This window comes from Bactrocera latifrons, unplaced genomic scaffold (assembly GCF_001853355.1).
Source record: "Bactrocera latifrons isolate USDA-ARS-PBARC rearing strain unplaced genomic scaffold, ASM185335v1 scaffold_9, whole genome shotgun sequence".
Classification (NCBI taxonomy): Eukaryota; Metazoa; Arthropoda; class Insecta; order Diptera; family Tephritidae; genus Bactrocera; species Bactrocera latifrons.
Genome location: NW_017537600.1, coordinates 205,823 through 230,944, shown reverse-complemented (window position 1 = coordinate 230,944; position 25,122 = coordinate 205,823).

The window sequence follows — 25,122 nt, the reverse complement described above, 5'->3', positions numbered from 1 at the left end:
ATAGAATTCAACAAGTCATATTTAACGATACTCTTTCCGACATAATCAATGTTCCTTCAGGCGTTCCTCAAGGTAGCCATCTTGGACCAATTCCGTTCTTGTTATTTATTAATGACATATCATCTGTTGTTATGTCTTCAAAAGTTTCATTGTATGCTGACGATGTAAAACTTTTTAAATCATTCCCTCGATTAGCGAACAACGGACAAACGGACTTAAACAACCTGGTTTCTTGGTGTGTTAGAAATGACATGCCATTGAACCTTAAAAAATGTAAAACGATGTGCTTTTCACGTAGATCTGTAGACCCTACTTCAGACGTAATACAAAACTTTAGGTTGGAGCAAGTATGCAGTTTTGTTGACTTGGGAGTAACTATGGACCCCAAACTCAATTTTAATCTTCACACATCTTCCATGGTTTTTAGTCAGTCTGTAGCCCATCTCTCTTGTCTGATATTAATTTTAACATTCCTGCTCGCTCTACCAGGCAGTTTAGACCTTTACTCTCAAAAATTTCTAGAACAAATTTCGAGTTAAACGAACCATTAAGCCGTATATGTCACGATTTTAATTCTCATTCCAGCACATTTGATCTAACAGATTCACTCTTTACCATAAAAAAAAATGATTTTATCTACTCTTAACAAGTAACATTTAAAAATTATAAACTTTAATCTAATTCTTAGTTTTGGCTGTTGAAATTTTTATTTCTGTAGTTGAGCAGCTTAAGATCGCAACGCTTAAAACTCCATTGCCTTTTATGACTCGGCTAATTCCGCTCGTTCGCGGATTGCGCMCCTCGCGTCGGTTGGGCGGGAGGAGGGTAATCGTTGGGTATTGTTATTATAATCGAAAATAACATCATATTCTTCAAATTCTGAAACTTATTCAATTCTTTTTGGTTTCTTAGCGATCACCACAGACTTGCAGGCGCTTCCACTCTCGGCGATAAAGTCTATTGAACATTTCTTGCATAAATCAATCCATTGCTTTGCACGCCTCGTTGGATTAAACATGTCAACTGCTGATTTCAAAGTCAACTCAAATCAATTAACTCAAAATATTGTACAATACCAAACTCTGCTGAATCATAGCATACCGACGCTCCCAGACACATAACGCACTTTTTGTAAAAGCTCGCCAAATGGCTAATTTGTACTCACCCGCCCCGCTTAGAACTTTGTGCCGATTTAACTTAGCTTTGTTATGTTGTCACACTCCAGAAATAACTACAACAAAAAAAATATGCGACAGCAGAAGTAAAAAAGTACCAGGCTGAGCCAAAGTGCGCAGCTATCAATCAAACTGCATTTACACATAAAATATCACGCAAAAAATATATAAAAAATAATATTTAAGTTTATTCATAGCGTTGGAAATTAGTACTGATGGATTGATTGAGTGATTGATCGATCGATCGAACGGCCGAACGGCCGAAAGACTGATCAACTAACTGTTTTAATGTACATTCACATTCGCGCTGAGAAACGAGTGGCAGAGCGGGCGGGAGAGCGAGAGGTACTCTACGCAAATTGGTGTGCTGTGGCAAGATTTACTAGCATTTGCTTGATTTAGAGTGATTGATGGGCGCTTGATTGGTAACAAACAGGCAGTCAGTTAGTCACTCAGTCAGTAGTTCTGCATGGAAATAGCACTTGTTCGACAAGCTGGTGATAAAATTGTAGCCGCAGCGGCTGGTTATGCTGTTATGAGGCATATATAGTGAGTCTTAGTGAGTCTCAGCTACTAGCGGCGTAGTCAGCAGGTCTCGCTCTTTAATGCAGAAATCATTTCAATGGTACGAGTGGCTAAACCGCTATTCTGATAGCAGACCTTCCTTCGTAGTTGCTAATTAGACCACTGGAACTAGTGCGCTAATGTATTTAGTCCCTCCATTTATTAGCCCTTTTCTGCATTTATTATTGGCTGTCTAAGTGTGTTTGTATTTCGCGCGATTGAATTTATTTCTACAGTCACGGCATCGGAATGTGATTGATCAAATGTCACAGATTGCGCGGCTAAAGCAAATAGCAGTGAATTATCGATTTCATATAAGTGGGTTAGGTAATTGTTTCATTGTCGGTTATCTTTCTATCAATTTTCTAGCGCTTAATGAAAGACAAATGTAATAGAATAACTGTAGATGTTATATAGTATAGTACACATATTGAAATGTACAATAGCGGAAGATTTAGAAGTTCTGTTAAGAGGCAAAGCAGAAAATAAAATCTATGTATAAAGCTAATATCTAACTAATCTGAAAATCACCCTCTCGTGCCCATAGCTTACGGCTTGCTTGGTTTTGCTGAGAGGATTGACAGTGAAGTTAGCGCTAAAGCGATAAGTTTTCCGGGTCCTATCTAGTCGTGCGTTTAGGGTTTGTCCGGAAAGTAACAGTACTTAGTTGATTAAAAATTTTTTTTTGGACGAATCGTTACAATTCTTTAAAATTTTTAAAAGATTGCAGCCGTCACGGAAGGCATTCGCCGGATTAGCCTTGAGAGCCGAGGTGTATGTATGCGGTGCGAGCGGGGGTGTTGTCGTGGTGCAACTTAAAATCGGCTTCGATGTCTTATCAGACCCGATTGACCCTTCGTTTGAGTCTCTTGAAGACTTTCACGTAAAATTTGGCATTTACCGTTAGTACAAGACGAACAAATTCATGGTGGACGATGCTTTTGATGTCAAAAATGGCAATGAACATTGGTTTCACTTTCGATTTGCTCATTCTTCCGGTCTACATCAGCAGCCGCTTCCCGGCCCTCCAAAAAGGCCTGGAGCCACCAAAGCACACCACGTCTTGCTAAAGCACCATCTGGGTGAGCCGGTTTGATCATATCAAAGGTCTTTGTGGCAGAATTACCGAGTTTTACACAGAATTCAATTGCGTACCTCTGCTCTATCGAACGTTGCATTTTCGGCTTGCACCAGACTTTCCAGATGCTCGAAGACAGCTGACCAGCCGTTCGTTCGTTTGCCAGGAATGCTCTCTACCGAATCCAGTTGGTGCGCGCACACCTGAAGTACAGTCTTATTACTTTTCGGACAACCCTGTAGGTTGTGAGCAGTTCCAATATATCATTATCTCCTCAATCGCATCTGCGGAAGAAGGTTCTGTCGACAGCCAGCCGCGAGTTCCATAACGTTAGCTTGAGAAGCCTATCCGGCACGCTGACATCTTGAAGATGTCCCGAATATCCTCTGACTTCCTTCAAGAAGACTGCGGATATAACCGATGCTACTCTCTTCTAGTCTTTTTGGGAGATGGTAGCATTCCAATTGCTGCTACCGTATACGTCTAGTATTTAGCGATTTTGCTAAAGGTTTTTGCAACTCCCGTTCGCGATCTTTTACCAAGGGAGGCTTTCTCCATGCTGTGATGGTGGAATGCAGCAAATATTTTAAGAAAACCTTAAAAGAGCTAATCCTACTGATAGTCCAAATTCGAAAGGTAAGACCGAGTTCAGGAGTTGAGAGCCGTGAGCCAGAGGTCATTTAGTGTTGATCAGGATACACCAACTTGGCGGTGACTTATATTATATCCCATCTTGAATAACAGCCTATACCAAGTTTCGTGTAAATAATTTTTCAAATAAAAATGTATTCCAGACAAGAACTTCAATTAGATGGTTGTTATATCCTATAGTAATCAGATATCAACGGTTTCGATAAACAAGCCGCTTCTTAGCATCTTCAACGTTTCCTTTTCGGTGTTACAAACTTCGTGGCAAACTATGCAAGGTATATGTATAAAGAAGCTTAAATTAATATTTCTCATAGCATGGGTACTAATAGGCTTTCAAGAATTTTTGACACGACCGGTGTCTTCCAAGTTTTTTGAAGATTTGTTTCAAATAGTCAATAAGTCACACTCGATCGATATGTCTTGAATTAATATGAAGAATGATATTTGAATTTAAGTTGTATGTAGTTATAGAGAATTAGAAAACTCGGCACCCTGACGTTCTGAAAAGCTTTTGGTCTGCTTTAAGCTTCTTGTAAGCAGACTGATTACTAATATCTGCAAATAAAATCTCATTTCATCTTAAATTTTATTATTGTGAAAAGGCTTTGAAGATTTTATTCCATTTTCTTGTTAACCAGAGCGAGGGAGAGGGATGAAAACCATATTCTAGAACTATTTCATGGAGGTGTGAATATCTGCCAAAAACTAAGATAAAAATCGGATGTCAAGAAACCGAAATTATTGTTTTGCTAACTGAAAAGTCAATTGTTTATTAATCCGCTTTAAGTTTTGTTTCCTTTTAAACATTTTTTAATAATAACTCTAATATATAATATGCTGCCGTAGGGATCGAAGACTAAGCACTCACACAGCAATAAAAAGTCCAACTATATTAACTGAGAAATCTGCGATTTCTACTCACCCGTTATAAATAATCGTATAAGTAGTAAGGCGCAATGGTATAAAAAGCCTGAATTTGGAAATTCGACAAAAATGTGACGAGTGATTGGTGGCACCACCAAAACACGTAAACAACAAATACAACCACAATCGAGACAGCCAAAAGCAGCGTTGTGAACGGGAAAAAAGTATATATTTCAATATAAACTAACAACTTTATTGAAAGTAATTTATTCCAGGGCACCCAATAAAATGGGTAACTTTATAATGATGCCCATAAATAATCCAATGGCAACAAAGACGACGACGGCCAGCCACCAAGTCGAAGACGACGAAGAAGAGCGACGACGCGACAACTGAAGCAGCTATAAACAGCGTTGCACTTTTTCCTTAGCTGCAGCGGTGGCTTAGAGCATATTCCACAGTCAGTGTGTGTGTGTGTTTGACAGAAATCACAACAACGGCAAACTAAGCTGAGCTAAGTGCGCTGTGACACATGACTTCAAGGAGCTGTCTTCCTACACAACACACACATACGAGAGTGGCATTGCGAGCGGCGATTAAAGTTGGACAATGTGTGACGCGCGAGCGCAGTTTGTTTATTTGGAAACTCTTGTGGATGCCACATAAAGAAGCAGAACATAAGGGATACAAACAAACGCTGAGAAAAAAATATATGTATACATAGAGAGAAATGCCAACAAAAAATACAGGAATTACATAGACTTTGAAATATGGCGAGAAATTGTGCAACTATGGGCTTATAAAGGGTGTCTCGTAGGGTATATTTTTCATCTATTAATTTTTTTATTTTACAGAAATTATTTTAAAAAAAATCAAAAATTCTATAAAACAAATAAGCGAGTATAAAAAAAGTTAAAAAAAAGCTACAAAACTAATAAGCGAGTGTAAAAAAATCACGATCTATATATGACAGAGCGTGTTCGATTGTGCTCTGAAACTTTCATTCGTTTTCTATGTGTCGTGGGTCGCACCCGTATGAAGAATTTCTGCAAGAGGTTATATATTACTGCCTTGCAAAGTGCAACTGCTATGCAGTTGAGCCTCCAAATAGCTATGGATCAAAAACAACTTCAGCCGAATGATAAACCCTACCGTAGAAACGAAAATTACATTAACTGGTAACCAGATAGCATCCAACAACATTTCTGGAATGTTCATGAGTCCCTAGATAGCGAGAGTTCAGCACTGAACTTCAGAACTTTTGCTTTGTTCTATTTTATTGTACTCAGGAATGAACCTAACTACATCTGGGATGCCCTTCTACTCAGATAGCGAGAGTTCGGCGCGACTTCGAACCATTTGCTTTGTCTTACTTCAGCCTTCTCAGTCATTAAGGCTTATCCCATCTGGGATGTCCATCTACCCAAATATCGACAGTTCAGATATGTGCGATGTCCGTCTACTCAGATAGTGATAGTTCGTTTCTCCTTTGGTTCCTTTAAGGACCATTCACTTTGTTATATAAGGTGCTTCTCAGTCCTAAGTACTAGATATATCTCAGATGTTCATGCTGTTCTCAGATAGCTCAGTTCCGCAAGTTCTTCGAAACCTTTTCTTTGTCCTACTCCATCCTACTAATCCATGGAGGATATCTAGGACCTCTATCCACTCAGATAGCGACAGCTGGGAACTGATTAAGAACCGTTAGTTTGTTCCGCAGCATAATATATCTGCGATGTTCATGCGTCCACAGATAGTTCGGCACCGATTGCGAACCGTTTGCTTTATTCTACTTTGTCATACTCAGCTTTGAAGGCTATCTAAATATACTCAGCTGACGATAGATTAGTAACCACTTCGAAATTCGAACTCTGTCCTACTTCATTCTTTTAAATCGCCACCGACTTCGGACCGTTTTCTGGGTCCTATTTCTTTCAACATTTTAAGCCATTAAGACTAAATCTGTCTAGTATCCTCAAGCGTCCTCAGATAGCGACGGTTCAACACCGACTTCGGACCTTTTTTCTCATTTTTTTATTACCAATGCTGATGCAACCCCATTTTCTCAGTGATAAAGACCATTTACGCAAATAAAATGATTTTTTGTGACTGAAAATTTAATTTACGTACCAAATTCGGTTATCGAACTCATAGCTTCCATATCTCTGATTCCTTCCTTTGAGCTCCGCTTTGTTAGATATCATGAGCGACTGACGTTGTGAGAAAGATTGATTTAAGAGTCCTTTAGCAAAAATCAGTTAAAGCTTTCGTAAGTTTGAATTGCAAAGCCCAAAAAGATGGTGGAATTTGAAACTTTTCTAGCCAATTGGGAATATCGAACTCTGAAATGTTGAAGACCTTATAAAGTTTATAACAGATCGATCAAAATGATGTTCTTGTAAGGAATATTTCACTGAAGTTTTTCAATCAGCAACTCAAGAAGCATGAGCATAACAGTCGATGTGTGATTCACTCCACAATGCTGAGCCATCAGCGATTCAACGTAACCAAAAGAAGTATTTTGTATTTGGGATGGATTCCTGTAGTTTTAATATTTCGCAGCAATCAGCACATAAAACACCCTGTCTTCTCATACATGTGTTTGTTAAACTATGCAACACAGCGCGGACTTCAAGTGTATCGGAGTCGAAGTCTTGAATTGTTGTCGTTCTTGTCGCTTTTAGTGTGATTGAGGAGGTGGTTTTGCGCTTTGCAACACAAATTAAAAGGAAATATTGTGCGCAGACGGACAGAGCTGGAATTGACGGTGACAACGATGCGTTGTCGTTGGCGCGCAGATATGGGTGGTGTGCCAATCAATGGAAACAAATACACACACACACACATTTAGAGAACACAAAAACTACAACTGCGCAGCCGCTAATAAAACAGTTGCAGGCAAGAAATAGTGAGACCGTGCTGCACCATCACTACTATAGAACAGCGCAGGCATTCCACTTGTGTCAACTTTGTTTGTCCGATATTCCCGATATATTATGGTTACGACTGGTTATTGTCGATTGGTGTGAGTACTGATGGTGCAATTCGCTCTCTTCCTTGGCTTGCTTGGTGCATCAAGTTCATAATTTATGCGAGTTTACGTGATTTCGATCCATGACACATTATTTACATAGATACAAATATACTTTGTTGTGTGGTGGGGTGAAATGGTGCTAGTGGCAAGCTTTGCGCCACACACTTTGTTCTGTTGGCAGCAATGAAATTCAATCACTTGACTGAATCGAGAATAAATCTCTGCAGGCATAAGATTATTTATTCATTCACTTGTCAGAAATTTTTGCAATACTCGCAGATCAGATCTGCTTGATTGGCGCAACAACAATGTTTGTTGATCAGGATCAAGTTTAGCAGTAAAATATTTGTTTCTTATTGGATGATCGGTGAGTTGTTGGTTGATCGGATTCCAATAGCAGTTAAATTTACGACTAAAAAATAGTATATTGTTTCTAAATGTCTCTGAAGTTCCACAATCCTCCACTTCTAGTTAAAATCTACCTAAAGTTAAGTTTGTCGATTTGAAGGGCTACCCCTAAAGTAAGTTCTCCGTATTTTCAAATTCTTATCACCATCATATCCTCATATCGTCCACTTGATATGGTAAGTTATACTATTAGGTTGTCAAAAAAGTCTTCCGGTATTTTTTTATTGAATTTTCAATTGTTCATACATTTCTTTTCTTGATGACTCAGCCCAGCTCTTCACCGATGCTACGGTTGCTACTATGCCGGTCTCTTTCGACCAATTCAGCGATTTTATCATAATTTTCGACGACTGGCCTTCCGGATCGTGGCGCATCTTCGACCACCTCTACACCAGCACGAAAACGTTGAAACCATCGTTATGCAGTGGAAATAGAAACTGTATCGGGTCCATAAACTGCAGAAATTTTATTGGCGGCTTGAGATGCATTTTTGCCTTTATCGTGGTAGTACTGTAAAATATGCCGTATTTTCTCTTTATTTTACTCCATGTTTGCGACGCTATAACTCACGAACGACTTAAAAGAAACGACAATCAATCAAACACATGTTAGCGCGTGAAATGAGCTTTCCAAAAAGGTATAGCATGACCCGATGCGACAAATAAAACTAGAACTACGCGCTTTCAGCGCCAACTAGCGAAAATACCGCAAGACTTTTTTTACTTTACTTTTAATATTAATTTTTGATTGATTTTAATACTACTCATCGTTTCATCGCTCACACTTATATGGAAATGAAAGAGTCTCAGAATTCAAATCCTACATATTCTCTTACGTTTTACAAAACTTTTCCTTTTTTGAAAGTTAATTTAAAACTCATAGAAGACCAACTATGGTACGGAATAGCACATTACAGCGAAGATCGGTGCAAGACTCAGGGTAGCTGGGTACTGAGTCCAAATAAGAACATTCCGAAAATCTCTTTATTTGAATTTATCTCTGAATGCTTAGGTCACTGTATTCCATAGTCTAACACACGCATTCTGAATTCTCTCGAATTCTGTAAGGAGTTCACCTTCAGGCAAAATTTCAAGATACGGCATCACTATTCAAGCAGAGGTGTCAGCCAATAAAGTAGCAATAGATATTTTGTTTCGATGCGCAGCCTCCTTCGAGGAGGGGAGCTTTCACTACACAGCGGATCGGGTCGTCGTACGATTAAAGTTCGTTAAAAACTATCTCTAACTGTCACTATCGACAGCGTCAAGATACTCTACCATGAGACTCGTCTAGGTGACTGATCATGGTGGAATCGCAGGAAACTGAAAAGCCAATGAGCTCGCAAGAGCAACCACTCTTATTCCGATTACATCGAATTGGAAACGAAATGCTCAATAGGCTAGAGTTTTATCGAACGCTAACTGACAAAGAGATTTAAACATTTCAGCAGTCATATCTTCGACGAACCTGGCAAAAGAGCCGCCTCAACGAATATGTGGCAGATTCAAAGCGCCTTATCGATTCTTGAAAGTATATTCGATCAATACTTAGGAATTTTTAGATCCTTTCAATAATGTCGAATAGGTGTAAGTCTTTAAGTGACATTAAATACTCTAGTTTTAAATTAAGTATATCCATAGAAAAATTTTTTCGGAAGTATTGAGCCTTGGTTAATTCAAAACATATATCCAAAGAACCCAATATTTTCGACTGGAGTAGACATCGCTTACGCTGAGTTAAAAAAATTGCATCAGTCGTTCTTCCTTTTCGCTGTTTGTTGAAAAATCGAGATACCAAGAGCAGACAGGTCCCACTGCACCTGATCTCAGCTATGGATAGAAGGTTCTCATCTTCCTCTGCTTCCACTAGCAGGTACTGAATCGGCTACTTTCGCAGCTGAAATGTTTTCATCCATCCGAGCAACTTGATCTAGCAAGCGTAGCCGGTCTTTCTTGATTCGATGTACTTCGTCAAAGTCGCCGTATATCTCACACTCATCGTTCCATCGACTGCAGTACGCGCCGCTCCACCCATCAGATGTTGTCATTTTCCCATGGCTTAGCATGATGGAAATCAGTTTGGTTGGTAGGTCTCAGTATTTCACACGCTATGCTCGATAGAATGCGTTATTAAAGAAGTTCCTCAAGCTCTTCGCACTCACTCAGTGCGGTCCCTTTCTTTTTTTATCTCCATATGTATCTTCTTCTTCCCTCTTCAAACCTCGGTATCTTCCCGTGTTGTTGACGAACAACATTGCGGGGTAGTCTATCTTATTTTTCTCTAAAGCGACACGACAGTCTTCATTGGACCAGTTATTCTTCTGACCTTTCCGAAAACCAATGGTTCCGCTTGCAGTTTTACATAAGAAGCTTCAAATGCCGTCCATCAGTTACTTTATTCTCAGTGCGAGGGAATGCAAATCAAGTAGAAATTCGTTTAACTGTCGGTTGTGATTATAGCTTCTCGACGTCAAACCTTAATTGTGTTTGTTGACGTACGTTGTTTGCTGCACAGAGGCGGGTGCGTTCTTGGCTGCAACAAGATAATAGTGCGAGGTCGTGTTCAGAGTGTCGACTTCCATCACAACATGATCGATTTGGTTGGTGGCTTTTTTACCCGAAGATTACCAACTAGTTTGATGAATTTTCTTGGTGGAATCTAGTACTAGAGATAACCATATTTCAGGCTCCTGCGAACTTGATAAGCTTCAACCCATTTATAGAGATTACGCCGTGGAGACAGAATTTTGCAACTGTTGTACTATAGATAACTTCTTTGCCTGTCTTAGCAAAAGGCATCGTTGGTCATATCGAGGACATCAAACAACTGGACAGCAACACCTTCCCAATTTAGGGACCGGACATTCAAGGTGCATGCCCTTAAATTCTAATACATAATGCGTTTGCAGGGGTCATCATCAAAAGCGGGGTCTGCCATTCGAGGGTTATTTTCATTGTGGGTGTTTTTTACATATCTCAAACCTAGCGCACAACCATGAGGAGGGATGTTTCGCCTTCTCAATTTAGCTCGACCTCAAACGGACGTTCTGTGACTACTCAGAGTATACTTGTTCTAAGAGCGGAAGTCGTGAGCTACTTGAGAAATATATATATGAATCGTTTCTGCTCAGTCCCAAGTGAATAGCGGTCAGAGAGCTTTCCTTCCTTGCGTGAACTTCTACACATGACTCCATCATCCGTATAGTAAAAAACCGTATAGTATAGCATATGTTTCTGCAAATCATAATTTCGTTTTAAAATCTTAATTCGTGAAGAATTCAAAAAATTTTTTGCATGAAAAATTGCTTAGCCGCAAAAAAGTTTCATACTAACTCATCACATTCCCTTCAGCAACTTTTCTGAAGCAGTTTTTGCACACCTTTTCCAAGCGCTTTGCCACCGTTGCCCCGCGCTACGCCCAATTCTCGCGCAATTAATTTCGCTGATTGCTCAAAATGACGCAAACAGTTTATGAGCAACGCGCGCGCGCCACAAAAAACGCACACCGGAAATTTACGCGCTTTTAAGCTAAACACCAGTTAAGCCCTCGAAAAACTATAAAGCCATTTTGGCGAACAAGCGCCCCAAAAAACTGCGCGTGCAACACTAACTAACTAATAGGCCGCGGTAGTAGTGAGAGTATTTTGCAAAAAACGTTTTATGCGCCTGCTTTATTGTTGTGCAGTTTTTCTGTGTTGCGCGTTGTTGTTGCTTTTGTTGGCATTTGGGCTGGTTGCGGAGCATTAAATCCGCGCGCGTAAATTACTTCACTGCAGTTATTGGCACTGTCATGGTTATTTACTAATTTTTTGCCAACATTTACGTACACTTTTGTGGTTGTTGTTGTTGCAGTTGGTTCTTTGTTACGCGCCACACTGATCCATGGCTGTAATGGCTTGGCGTGGCGGCACAACAACGACGAATGAGTGGCTTATAATTTTAGGTTTTTGCCGCTACTCCGCTCCCTCTCTCCCGCTCTCGCTGCGTTCGCCGCTGTTGAACACTGTTGTAGCCACAGTTAAGCACACAAAATATTTCACATTTTGTTTATAATTTGTTGCAATTGCACGTTGCAACATGGCAGTTTATTGTAATATCCACACATCACAGCAACAGCGTAGCGGTTAACAAGCAATCCGAGCGACTACTCACCATCGAACATAGCCGCTGCTACCCCTGCCACCTTCGTGCCACACGTAGTGGCAACACAGCGCCCTCCTCATGCCACACAAATCCCTGACAATCGGCTTGTAGTCATCTGCCTTATTGGCGCTGGTGTTTCATGTTGCTGTTGTTGTCCGCAACTGCCTGTGCTTGTATTGGTTGATAGCTTTGGTGGCAGTGCAAATTTTGTTTTTGTTATTGCAATTTTTTTTTGCATCTCTATATTTTTATTGTTGTTGCATTTCGCACAATCATAAATTTTCCACTTCATTTGCATGTAATTCGATTAAGCGCTGTCGCAGCCCCCACACCGCCACTGTGGTGAAGCGCGCCTCCACACACAAGCACACACATACACCCACTCTTTGCCACACACATGCACCCATGCTTTCCCAAACACCACCTACTCTCTCACACATTCCCACACACACTCTCCCACCCATCTCCACCCGTCTCCTTCACTCCACCCGCCGAAATTTCTTCGCTGCGCCTATTTGATCGGCGCGCAATCGCGATGGATGTATACTGTCAGTACCATTGTAGGTGTATATTGCACCGACTGTTTCCCCGCAGTTGCGCGTGAAATGAGTAGCGGCTATTGGCACCTCATGTTTTGTCATAATCATAATTTTTGCATAGTACAACCAACTGGTCGCCAGCGTTGCATTTTATTGTTGTTGCTTGTTGATTATGGTGTGTAATTGTTTTTGTTACTGTTATTGCATTTTTATGGTTGCGTGCGTGTCTCACTGTACTTGCATGTGTGTGTGTGTGTGTGTTTTTGGTGGCGCGCATGTTTTGTTGCAAGCTCGGCATTCATGTAGGCACCACGGTTTATTTTTGTGCACTGTGTTTATAGGTGTGCATTCGTGATGCTGCACAGTGGTTTCGAATAGCTGAGTAGTATACATTTTTTTTTTTTTTAATTTCCTAGAGTGAGCTTTCATGTTGTGTTTAAAGTACAACGCAAGGACTTAAATATATTTATACAGCAATACCCACGTAATTAATTCCTGATTGATTAGTTTCCTTGAAAATCAAGGAAAAAACGTCAACTTCAGTTACACCGAAGCATTAATACCCGTCTCAAATACAAAGGTTCCACAGAAGGACTGGATTTTGTTCACTCAGTTTATATGATAGTTATATACAGAGGTCCGATATCGGCAATAGCGACAAATGTGCAGCTTCTTGGGAAGAATGGGTGATCCAAGTAGAGTTGTTTTTGGCAGATCTCATGTGAATTTGCGCACTTCACTCCATTTATAGTCAACATAATCGGCCTACTGAGCGTACTATTCGCAGCACCATAATCTATCTTGAGACACAGCATTCATTATTCGATAATATTCGACCGCACAGACCACATCCAGTACTCAGTTAGGAAAATATACTATATATCAGCCGTTGCTGAGAGTGTATACAAAGGCGCCGTTCGCAGCCACTCGGACTGGCGCATGTAATGAATTGAAAGCGTACAAAATATAGCTTGTGCAAGATCTGAAGCCGCTCTACCTTTCCAATCGACAACGCTTCGCTCTATGGTCTCTAAAAAAGTTCCAAGAAGATCTGACGTTTTCGAGCCAAATTTTGTTCAGCGAACAAGCAAAACTGCCGCATCAACGGTGAGTAAAGTAACCGTCAATAGCGACCATTATCGCGCTATGACATCCGACTATTTGATGTGTGATATTGAAGCTCGTGATCACATTTGGTTTCAACAAGACGGCGCACATCGCATCAATCAATGGATGTATTGAGGAACACTTCGGTGAGCGGAAAATTTCACGTTTTGGGCCGGTCGATTGGCCACCAAGACCGTGTTATATTACACCTTTAGAATTTTTCCGGTAGCGATAAGTAAAGTTTTAAGTATATGCGTACAATCGAGCTTAGATTCAGGCCATGGACTAAAGTATCACGCATGTCATTCGTCAGTTACCAGTCGAAATGCTCGAACGAGTCATTGAAAATTGGACTCAATGGATGGACGCTCTTACGTCTCAGCGGCCAAAAAAGATAATAATAATAATACAATGATCATAAATGGAAAATATGTGGGACCTAAAGGTTTAAACATTGATTCCAATTAAATTGAAAACACTTATTTTTTATATTATTTCAACCGGTAATTGGTATCTTAACTGGGATGCAATCTGGATTCATCAAATTTTGTTGCTTTTTATGCTTGTGGAATAGTCGCGCAACTGAACATCATTATGTGAGAAAAGAATGGAAAAGTCGTACTTAATATGAGCCTGGACAGCAAAACGTCTCCGCTGAATCGCTTGTAAATCCACAAGACATTTTCCTGCCACCTCTTCACATTAAACTAGGCCTTATAAAGAACTTCGCCAAAGCATTAAACCGTGAACGACCGGCTTTTCAGTATTTAGTTAAGTTGTTTCCTAAATTGTCATATGCAAAAATCAAAGAAGGAATATTCGGACCTGATGTTAGAAAATTGATGGCAGATAAAAAATTTACAAAATGTTTATCGCCCGATGAAGCAGCCTTCAAAACATCTTTTCAAAACATCGCTCACCACTTTCTTGGTAATCACAAATCCCCCAATTTTAAGGAAATTATTGGCGATATGTTACCAAATTATCGAAAGATTGGAGCTAGAATGTTTCTAAAGATCCATTTTCTGCATGCCCATCTCGATTTTTTTCCCGAAAACTTGGGTGATACGAGCGACGAACAAGGAGAGCGGCTACACCAAGATCTAGCCAACATTTTTTTTTGGGATGAAATCATGATGAGCGACTACTGTTGGACTCTAATACGTGAAACAATATAAAAGGCAAAGTTCCACCAATTCATTTCTGATATGTTACTTTTAAGTAAATAAAATGAATATTATTTGACAAAAATCATAAAAAATTAAATTCTTGATTATTTAAAAAACTAGAATCAATCTTATAAAACGAAATGAAGATTCGGATTCAGTGTCATCAATTGTCATAGAAACCACTTTTGGTTGCCCAGATCCAAAACCGTGTATTCTTGTGTAATTTTCAAAAAATAAATTCCAAATAATTTTTTTTTCGAATGATAATAAATATTCTTCATTATATTTAAAGTTTGTTTATATGTATGTTCCCTTATATTTTAAATGATCTTCTGGGTATTACAAACTTCGTGGCGAACTTAATATACTATGTCCATTGTATATCTGTTTAAGATCAAATTAAGCAGAGATTGCTGTACCAAGCAAATTTTTATGGAGAAAAAATGGTAATACTTTTGCGTACTTATAAAGGAAATTAAGCAACACCCTATTCAAATAAATGCAATGTGGGAAGATATTTGCGATAAAGAAAGGCTTCTAGGCGTTTACTACAGACATCGAATACTTAGTAGGATTTTTCTCATATCACTCAAAGTCGGTAAGCAAAAAATGTATTTAGATTAATTCTCTATTATCAAATTATCATACTAAATATGACTCAATATTTGTGGAAGACGAAATAAGAACGAAAAACACCGAATACTCAACGCAGGCCCCACTTTGGAAATATGTAACCCTCGGCTTATTCGCAAATGTTTAGTATCTTACTCTTGTAAACTTTTTGAAACCTTTGCAAGATATCAATATTGTAAACATCATACTATGGACTCTTCAACTCTATACGTGCGTTTTGCCAAGAGATGGCGTATCTTTATTATTATTCTAGTGTTTCAATTTTCCGAACTTGCTTGGGAAAACTATTGCCTTTGCTTTATTGAATTCTGTGCTTAAGAAAGTGAGTTTGCAGGAAGTTTTTTTCAAATTACTTTAACATGAAGATATTAATTGTATTTTGGTGGAAGTTGTGGTGGTGGATTTTGGCATCATAGGCGTTCAAAAAAGTTTAAAGATGAGGAACTGAAACTATTACTTGCTGAGTTTAGTTATCAAACACAAAAAGAAAAATCTTTAATTTAAAAATGTCTAGAATTTGCCACTACATACTATCATGATAAATCTTAGCGTCGGTTGCAAAACCAATTAAAAACTATTTGGAAAACAACAGCTGCGAAATTCAGCGTCAAGGAACGAAATCCACAAATTGCCAATAGAAATTTTGAAAAAAAATCCAATCGACCGGCCTAAAACATGAAATTAACTGCACTCCGAAGTGTTATAGGTTTTGAATCTATAAATTAATACGGTTATTGTGAAAATGATTTCAAATAATAAACCACGCTCTAAGGAGTATTTAAAGTATGTCAAAAATTCAGGGATCTGATGCCAAAGGGGTCCAATAGAATAGAATTCTGATGGCATTTGAAGTACTCTAAAATAGAAAGTGCTTATTCATTCCAAGCACTTTCAAAGACGATATTTTATAATGCTACTAGAGCTTTCGATAAGGTTTTACAATTCAAAAGTAAGTACAGGATTAAAGATGGAAAACGATATAAATTTCTGATTATTACTGTACTGAGCACTGTTTCTGATCTTCAGTCGATTTTACTTAGTTTAGGAAATACTTTGCGTCTGGTTTTTCTTGATTTTTGTTATTTATGTATATAACTTTTTAAAAAGTATTGTGAATTTTCGCCCACTGTACCTCGCTCACTACACACACACAAGCATCACTGTCAGCTTCCAAATATCGCCTGATAATAATTTAAATAGTGGCGGCATGATAACACGTAGTCCATCGATTTTGCGTTTGTTGTTGTCATTAATATTGCCTGATTGGTACTTGTGTTGGGTGTGAGTAGTGTTGGTGCACAGGCAGTGGATATCATAATTTTGGTTTTAAAGCCAGTGTATAAGCCAGATTTTTTCTTTATTTATATAAATGAGTTTGCGATGTTTTGCTCGGCTGGGGCTGTGGTGGGCGTCGACTGGTGGATTCCCGTCACGGTTGGGACATGATGCGGCAGTTGTACCTCGGTTGACCATCAACAGGATTGGTGGCTGGCAATTTTATTGCCACCACTGTGGTAGTTGTGTGAGTTTTATGTTATTATATTTATAGTGATGTGCTGTGCTGTGCATTTAAATCTTTCAGGGCTTTCTCCTCTTCATATTCATTGGCAATAGTAAAGAAATGGAGATATTTAAAATATTTTTAAAATGAAATTTTATTATTATTCGATTTATAGCAATATATTTTAATACTACAAAGGGAGTTAAGCTTTTCATCAAACTCTTCTTTTCATGCTTGATAGAAGAAGTGAAAGAATTGCTATCCTAATTTATTAGATATAGCAGGGTTTTCTTTCATGGAAGCTTTCAAAATCTAATTCAGTCAAAACTTAGTTTTTGTTTGAAGGAATTGAAAAGTTAACACCAAGCCATGGTTTCAATATTCTGAGCTCAACTTTGTAAAGACTTTCGCATTCTGTGAAAATAAGTTGAAAATTTCTTCTTAAACTTTTATTGTAAAGTCTTTTGCATGCTGTGGAACTTTCGTGTTAAATCGACTTAAAAAGTTCAGATAACAGTATAAAGAGTTTTTGAAGATAAATTGATAATTTCTTTCATACATTTTTATTGTAAGGTCTTTTGCATGCTGTAAAGCCTTCTTGTAAAATAAACATTAAAAGCTCAGAGTCTTATATTGCCTACCTATAAGGAGTTTTTAAAAATTGTAAACTAACATTTTTGGAAATTTTTAGAAGACAAATACAATAATAATCAGAAAATAGAGAATAGAGCTTTTGATATTAACTTACTCTTTTTTTAATTATAGGCAAATTTCCATATGGGCAGTAAAAGCTTTAATCCTCAAAAATTTTGCAGCGAACTTAGTTCACAATATTTAAAAAAAGTTTTGTGGTTATAAAAATAAAACTAGGAAAGCTTTGAAGCACGGAATGCTTCTAATATGTAGGTGTACAGCTCAAAAATGAACCTTAGCAAAAATGGATTCAATAAGGTCTCAAAATATTAAACATATTGCATGCACATTTAAAAACAAAGTTCAAACAGAAAGTGTGAAAGCTTTGCCCAATAAGCTTTCATTTAAAACGAAGCTTTTATGCAGTGAACGACTTCATTACTCCCGTGGGAGATAAAAAAGGCTTCATTACTTCAAAAAGTCTTCATGACTATTATTGATACGAGGACTGAAGCCATAAACAACACTTAAAGCTTTAAGCTATGAAATGTGTACATTTTCGCTTATTTAAAGTACAGACTTATTTGTTTTCAATAATACCACTTGTTCAACATATACAAATTATTTTTATTATTTTTTTTTTTGTAAAAATTGCACAACTTAATGTTAAAATCTTTATAAGTAGAATCAAGCTTTTTGGTTCATAACGGATTTTATTTGCTCTTAGCTCTTTTCAGAAAAAAAAATTGTAGACGCTTTTCATTAACACAGACAGCTCTAAATGCTTGGGAGCTTTTTCAAGTGGATAATTTTAGTAATTACCGCGACTTAAAGCTGGCAAGTTCACACGATTTTTAATACAGAATGGCAAAAGTTATTAAAGCTATATTAGCAGCTGGTGTTCGAGTGGCATTCCAAAAAACTGCAATCCAGATAATTTAAGCCACTGTGTTTCGGAGTCTACTTTTGATGGTATATTTTAATAACACCTTCTTCGAAATGATATGTAAGTAGGGCGGAGTTTAGGAAGAGAAGCGCAATGCTCATTCTGTGTATGGTTCAAAGTTCAAGGGGAGGATTAGAGAGAGAGCTTTCTTTTGGGAGCTCTCAATCAACTCTTACTTCAGACGGCCATATCACTTTAGAGTTTTATGTGACTGCCATCAAGACGCCAGAGAATATATTTCTCTTAAGTGCAGCTTCTTTCAGGAAGTTATACGTTTAAAGCTTGTCAATGAGCTCACGACCTCAGTAGCTGCAGCATACTTGTATTAGACTTACGTATGTACGTGGATGCCTGGTACAGCGGTATTGTTTAAAACTGTGAAGTCGTTGAGCTTGCAGGAAATGAGCGCCTTCTGCTTAAATCCCATCAGGATGGTAACTGGCCCATGTCCTCGTGTGTTCTGACATTGGATCTATGAACCTCCGCGAGCTCAGCAAGTATTGGGGAGCAACCAGCACTTGTGCGGTCGCTTTCTGGTTTAAAGTGAAAGATTAGAGGTGTTTTGAGCTACTAGTTTTCTACAAGGTTCACAAGGCCGCAATGATAGGTGTTCTAACTGGAGCTCGAAACTTGTCGAAGTTGCATGAGGGTAAATGAGGTGGAAGGAAACGTCTCAACACTTTCTCCTCTATTGTCATGCTTTTGCCAAACTAAGGTTGAAGCATCTCTATTGCCATACCTTCAATAAACCAGCAAATTGGTTGGAATTAGTATTAGCCGCATCAATAAAATTGTGGCAAACTCTTGATGTTTTGTCAATATGCAATGGGCGTTTTGATTCATTTCTACGAGATCTGGGCATTACAACGGACCGGCGTCTCTAGCTAGTCAGGGGAGATTATTAGTGGCCACACGTTAGTAGCCTGTTTTCTTTATCTAACCTAAGCTATCCGAATCAGAATTTTACAGAGCTTTGCATATTAGTACATGAGCTTTTAAGCTGTAATAATTCCATGTGAAAGCTTCACTATTCTGTGTAACCTATCCGAATCAGAATTTTACAGAGCTTTGCTTATTAGTACATGAGCTTTTAAGCTTTAATAATTCCATGTGAAAGCTTCACTATTCTGAGTAGTTACCGTATAGTGTAAAAATCATGCTTTTGTTGTTTAAAAAGTCAGCACTATTACCGAAAATATAATTACACACAAGTCTGTCTGAATTTACTCGGGAAACGGACTGTTCAAAAGCTCAAAATGCGTATGTAAATCAATTCACCGACGACAACAATGTACGCTTTATATTCATGCGTGTAAAATATTTAAAATTTCACATTCTGCCATAAATATCCAGACATGTAACAAAATTAACGAACCTGTTCCAAGCAGACGATTGATCGGTGGCTCTTTTTAAACACTTTTGGTTGGCGATGAATTCCTCTGCATTTTTTTTTTCATCTTAATACGATCACTTTGAACGACGACATGCGCTAATTTATGCGACTTTCGAAAGAAAGTAAATGGAAGTGCCGCTAAACGACCGAAATCGCTGACGTCGTTGCGCTGGCCAGGTGTGCGCAGGCGCAGGCAGCTTTCAAGCATGCAGAGCTTGTTATGAAGCGCTTGAATGCATTAAGAAGGTGGATATACTTGTGTTTGTTGTTGTTTTTGTTGCATTATTAAACAAAAGCAGAAATCGAACTTGAGATTCTATTCATTTTTAGGAGTGTAGTATGTCTGTGTGTGCTTCACCGAAACCGAAACCAAATTGCCAGATCATCATCTGAATATCTTGATCTTCACGCTCAACGCTGATCTAGCGGCGCGCTTGAGTTTTTGCATTGCGTTGACACGCACGGGCGTTGGCAGCCACGACTTGTAGGCGACAAAGGCGTCGAACCGCCAACAACTGGGCGTTTGTGTATATTTATGCATGGATATTTAAATTAAAGCAAAATGTTCAAACGACAGTTAGCAGCTGCCGATTTTTGTTGTTAGGCGCTTAACATACACATACAAACACATACCATATAAATAAGTAGTTTGGTATGCCATACCGCCAGCTACATCTGCATAACTGTTAATAGCTGCATGTGTATCAAGGTGGCGTTGGCGCAGGCGGCGCGTGATGATCAATTAGTAAGATTTGTTGGCTAACGCTTTTGTTATTATTGTTGTTTTAATGTGGTTGGTGTGTATTGGCGTTCAGCGGCTTGTTGTTGTCACGCTGTGCTCATATGTCTGTGCGTATGTATTTATGTTTGTATGTATTTATAATCAGTTAGCGTATCGCGTATAATTCCTGTATTGCTGCCGTTTTAGTGGTCATAAATTTCTGATTATAATTATTAATTTTTTGTTTCATATGTAGATATCGTTCGAATTTTATGCGCTTGACTTTTTATTTGATTTGTTGACGTTCGTATTTTAGGCGATGCTTTTTATATATTTTATACCCTCGTAACGTGCAATAGGAAGATTATAATGGCGGGTTCACGTTATCGAAATTGATTTGGATTTTATTCCTCCAAGGGCTGTTATTTCGGCGATTTTACCCTATTCGGATAGGTAAAGAGGAAGTTTAGAGAATAAAATGAAAATATCACCTATCATCAAACAAACAGTCGCGACTTGGCTTCCACGTCACTGTTGACACTCACACTTTCGAGGTCGTAGATAACTTCATCTATATAGGAACCGGCATTAAAACCAACAACACACAATAACTCTTGCCAACAGATACTAGTTCGGACTGCGTAGGCAATTGAGAAATAAAGAAATTGACATAATTCAGCGAATTAAGTGACAGAGGCTAGGTCATGTCGTCCGAATGGATTAATAGACTTCAGCTCTGAAAGGAATCGACACAGTACCCGCCGGTAGAAGCATGAGAAAGAGAAAAACTTCCACTTTGTTGGAAAGGCCAGGTGGAGAAGGACTTGGCTAAACCAGGACTCTCGAATTGACGCCAACAGGGAACAGGAAGTATGACTGGGGCGCTTTTGTAAACTCGGTTATAACCGCGAAAGCAGTGTCTGCGGAAATATTTTCATTACATATTCGTGGCTTAAATTTTAGTGAGGTTAGGTTAAAAGAGCGATTCATAAAAACAAAAAACAGATAACACTTCGACGGTTTCAATACCTGAATATATGTAGTGATCATAAAGACTCTCAAAAATCGATAGAGTCCTGCGGCAGCTAATAGCAGTTTCGGCTAACTCTCTTAATTGTTGTCTCAATCTTAGTCTTGCAAAAGCTAGACAACGGAAAAGAAAGTGCTTGACTGTTTCCACTCCGCTACATCCTGGCAACTGTACGATAAGATTTTTAGCCTAAACTATTGGACAAAATCCAGTAAGAACTCCGACGAATGCGACAAGGGAAACTAGTAAAAAACAAGTAGTTCAGTGGTGGTTCTCCTGCGTTCTATTCTAGGTCAGAGAAATCTTGCTGTTGCACAAAACGATCATCGACGAACGCCTGTTAAACTTACGTGAGGTACAGCGCTAGAATGCAGGAAATCAAAAGCAACCCAATTCATTCCCAATCTGATGTGATCGAAATGATCTTTTCCAAGTCCATCGCCTTGTATTTTTCAGCGATTCCGTTATTACTAGGCTCCCGAACGCCAATTTATCCTTATATTCATATTTTCCTGATAACCTTGTAGTTAATAAAACAGAAAAGAAAATTAAGATAACTTGTGGATGACCATTGGGGCGATTTCTCAAACCACATAACATATTAAGTACATACTCATATATATTTATATATTATATATATATATAAAGGTCTCCCAACAAAGCATTGGTACCCAGAAAGTTTACTTTCCCAATAAACAATATATTTATATATATATAAATAAACTTTGTTGGGAGACCTTTTTATTGATTGGACTATAGATGTGGCAAATATGGTACGTAATATTTTCATGATATGATACCAGCCCAGAATCACATCACATCTTTCATCTATTGTGCAATCATGTAAAGTTCAATTGACATCTGCCAGGTGATAGCCATCAGACAGCTGGCAGTTGGCATCCCTTTCTTCTCTGCCGTTTGATATCGCCTTTTGTAGCAGCCATCTTATTTGAGAACTGCTTTCTGATATTTATCCCATGGCAGCTAACTGAATAACTTATCTGACAATCACCTTACCGAAGTGGTATCCCTGATGTGAACCAGATCATTTATTTTAACAAAATTAAACCAACTTAATAAAGGATAGTACTAAAAATGAATGGAACCGGCCTATATACTTCCTCAGTCAACATATGTGACCTGGTCTACGGAAAGGGAGCTTAGGTGTCAAAAAATCAATTTTCACTTTTTAGTTGATTCGGATGGAAGATGAGATGCTTTTTTTTTTAACAGCTGTTTCCCAGAAAACTAGTTTTCGCACGTTAGCTCCCTTTTCGTAGACCAGGTCACATATATTAAATTTAAGAACTTCTACCACAACTAGTTTCATTATTTTATAGAAATTTTCGACGTTTGGTTTTGCAGCGCTTGCTTCATCTTTAACATCAAATCGCCATTGATGAGACCACAATTGTGCGTGATTGTCCTTTACAGTATCAGGATTGTCTATATTTAAGCACTCATATAACTGTTTAAATCTGTGGCTAATTGAGAATTAAAAATATTCAACTTGACCCAAAATTGGAACATTTTCGCGCCATTATTTTTTACAACTTTTGACGTGAACTAACTCTGCATGAACCGAATACAATTTTTAATGATGAAACTACATCAAGGACCAGTGTTTAGCGATGATATGGGCAATTCGGTGACGGTCGTAGATGAATCCAAAACGAATTTCGGGAAGGACGTCCAAAATTAGTTGTTGTTCCGTAAGCTATTGATTCTGTGCGCAAAACTGATATTACAAGTTGTGACCTACAAGCATAGTAAGATTGATTCAATATTGCATGAACAATTGACGGTAAAAAAATTTATTTTCGTTAGATCCCACACAATTTCCCACACAATTTGTCGATCGCTTAAAAACAGGTCTACTTTCGGGCTGATAGATCTCTCGTCCAATAGACATGTATCTTTTTTTGAGCGATCGACAAATTGTCGCAGTCGCCTTTATGATTGTTGCAAAATAAGAGGATGCCAAAAAAATTTGTTCGAGCAAGAACCACTATCAACTAAACCGTTACCTGTTTTTTTTTTTTTTGTTTTCTTAAGAAAGAAGGCATATCGCAATCGTATCACTGGAGCAACGCAGAAGAGTCAATTCTGAGTGCATAAACTATTTGTTTGACAGTTGTCTTTCAAAAAGTCTGGAAAACAAACCGCCGAAACTGGATCACTCTTCACCACGACAATGTGAGCTCTCACTAATCGTCTGAAAAAACTGAATTTTTGTGCACTCGAAACAACAATTTGATCAATAAGCCATCGTAAGGTCTTGATTTGGCGCCGAAAGACTACTTTTTATTCCCGTACGTAAAAAATAAACTTAGAGGTCAACGTTTTTCAACACCAAAAGGCGTTGATTGGTTCAAAAGGCATGTTTTGCAAATATCTCAATCAGAGTGGCAAAGGTGCTTCGAAAATTAGTACAAACGCATCCAAAAGTGTATCGATCTTAATGGAGAATATTCTGAGAAACAATAAAGCTATTTTCGATGATTAAAATTTGTTTTTTTCTATTCTCGAATGCCGAAAAATAAAAGATAGCCCACGAACATCGAAATCATTATTCATCCAAATTTAAGGAAAACCTAATATTATTTTTATTTTTTGCATAATTTAATATTGGTGCTACTGACGGCCGGCCATACGCCAAATGTATAACAATTTTCTAACTATTCAATACGATTTTCGTGGTATGATTTGTCTTTTGCTTTAACAAATTTGTCAGACTTGGCTGCTATCTAATCATTTTTAAAGCAAGTATGAATTTGAATTTCACGAAGAGGAAAGTAAAAGTTCTGGGTAATAAGCTATATGCGGACAAAAACTGAATATCGATTCATTGCAATCACTTTCATTTGTTTGTGAGTTTCTTCTTTCTTCATGTCAAATAATCTAATGGAAATATAAGAAAATTGTCCCAGAAACTTAGGACGAGTTTCATGTGGAAATTCATGGGATCGGTTCACATCTTCCAAAACGATTGTGATGTTTTTTTTTTTTGTTTTGTTTGTTTTTTTTTTTTTGAGATCTCTGGAACATATTCACGTTCCATAAATTGTTGGAATCTGTGAGTTTATCTAATATTTGGTTTTGCATGAAATTGTCAGCACCTTATATGTGCTTTATATTATTTGCGTGTTTTTTGTTGTTAATTATTGCTTTTGTTGTTGGCGTGTTTATTTTATTATAATTTTGTTTTTGATTGGTATCATTTTTATCTCTCGCTTGTTATACATAGGAGTTATACGCTACTATTAATGGATTTGTTGTATTGTTGTTGCTGTTGTTGTAGTGTTATTGTTTTTTGTATTGCTAATGTTGTTATTATTGTAGTTATTGGTTTGTATTGCTATCTATTATATTTCTATGATTCGACGAGCGTTGCGGCATTATGAGTATTGCCAATCACACATTCCAGCTTCTTCACCAACAGCTGTTGACAACGAATCTTTTTTTTATGGCCAGTTATTTGTGCTTAAGAAAAGTTTTTTTTTTTGTTTTTTTTTTTTTGTTTTTGGGTTTTTT